The sequence below is a fragment of the Oncorhynchus clarkii genome, chromosome 18 (genome assembly GCF_045791955.1).
Source record: "Oncorhynchus clarkii lewisi isolate Uvic-CL-2024 chromosome 18, UVic_Ocla_1.0, whole genome shotgun sequence".
Taxonomy (NCBI): domain Eukaryota; kingdom Metazoa; phylum Chordata; class Actinopteri; order Salmoniformes; family Salmonidae; genus Oncorhynchus; species Oncorhynchus clarkii.
Genome location: NC_092164.1, coordinates 283042 through 284933, shown reverse-complemented (window position 1 = coordinate 284933; position 1892 = coordinate 283042).

Sequence of the window (1892 nt, the reverse complement as noted above, 5' to 3'; positions counted from 1 at the left end):
ATTAGAGGCAGCTGTTTATCATTGTCTCTGATTGGGAACCATATTCAGGCAGCCATGTTCTTTGGGTATTTCGTGGGTTATTATCTATGTGTAGTTGCCTGTGTCTGCACACGTTGTCATAGCGTCACGGTTGTTTTTTGGGGGGGGGTTTACGTGTTCTTCATTCATTAAAAGAAGAACGTATTGTAATCACGCTGCGCTTTGGTCTCCTCTTTACGACGATCGCGACACTCATCTAAGAACGGTCGCGTCTATGAAATGTACTGGGAACGTGCATCAGTCCGGTTGCAGTTAAATGATTGTGGTTCATTAACGATGTAGATTAAATGCAACGTTGTGTTGCCTCCCCCCCCCCCCCCCCTCTTCTTCACTGACCTTTCAAGTGGCAATCAATAAATAAATAAAATGATTTGACAGAACTTAATGTGTATCTACCGAAGGTGTTAAATTCAGACTTTTCTGGACAGCGTACCGCAGGGGTGCATTCTGGGTCTGGTTCTTGTTACTGTTTACATGAACCATGTTTCTGTAAAACATTGTGACCTCCACTTGTATTGGATGATACTGTTGTGTGTGGTATTGCCCCCCCCCCCCCCCCCCACACACACACACAGTTAACTTAACTCCGTCTGACCTGCAGTCTGACTTCATTGTATAACAGAACAAATGTATTGATGAGTATTGAATGTAGGTAAAAATAAGTGTATAATGTTCTCTAAAGCGCATACAAATGATTTTAAATCATACATTTCCATTCAGAGAGTATTTTACGTTTTCCACATTGTGTTGTGTTACAGTCTGAATCTAAAATTGATTAAATGACTTGAAAATGTTTGTCTAGCAATGATCAACAACCAAGAATAACCAACAACCAGGTTGTGCATAGCTCGTAGAGACTTACCCAGAAGTCACAGCTGTAATTTTTAAATAGCTGAAAAGTCTGGAGTCAATAAGTATTCAACCCCTTTTCGTTAGGCCAAAACCTAAGTAAGTTCAGGGGTAAAAAATAAATGTGCTTAAACAAATCACATGATAAGTTGCACGGACTCTGTCTGTGTGTAGTAAGCTGTTAGTAAGTGGTTGAATGACTACCTGACTATCTCTGTACATGATGTTTGAATGTCTACCTGACTATCTCTGTACATGATGTTTGAATGTCTACCTGACTATCTCTGTACATGATGTTTGAATGTCTACCTCATCTCTGTATTCCCACACATACATACTGTACATCTGTAAGTGTAACGGATGTGAAAAGCAAGCTAGTTAGCCGCGGCTTTTGTGGAGCGATGGGTAATGATGCTTCGTGTGTGACTGTTGTTGATGTGTGCAGAGGGTCCCTGGTTCGCGCCCGGGTATGGGCGAGGGGACGGTCTAAAGTTATACTGTTACATAAGGTCCCTCAGTCGAGTCGTGAATTTCAAACAGATTCAACCACAATGACCAGGGAGGTTTTCCAACGCCTCACAAGGAAGGGCTCCTATTGGTAGATGGGTAAAAAAAAAACACATATTGATTATCCCAATAAAACAGTTATATATACATTTAGCCTCGTTAATGTTGTTCTTATTGTGTTATTGTTTTATTATTACTTTTTTATTTTTAGTCTAATTGGTAAATATTTTCTTCTTCTTGAACTGCACTGTTGGTTAAAGGGCTTGTAAAGTAAACATTTCACTGTAAAGTAAACATTTCACTGTAAAGTAAACATTTCACTGTAAAGTAAACATTTCACTGTAAAGTAAACATTTCACTGTAAAGTAAACATTTCACGGTAAAGTAAACATTTCACTGTAAAGTAAACATTTCACGGTAAAGTAAACATTTCACTGTAAAGTAAACATTTCACTGTAAAGTAAACATTTCACTGTAAAGTAAACATTTCACTGTAA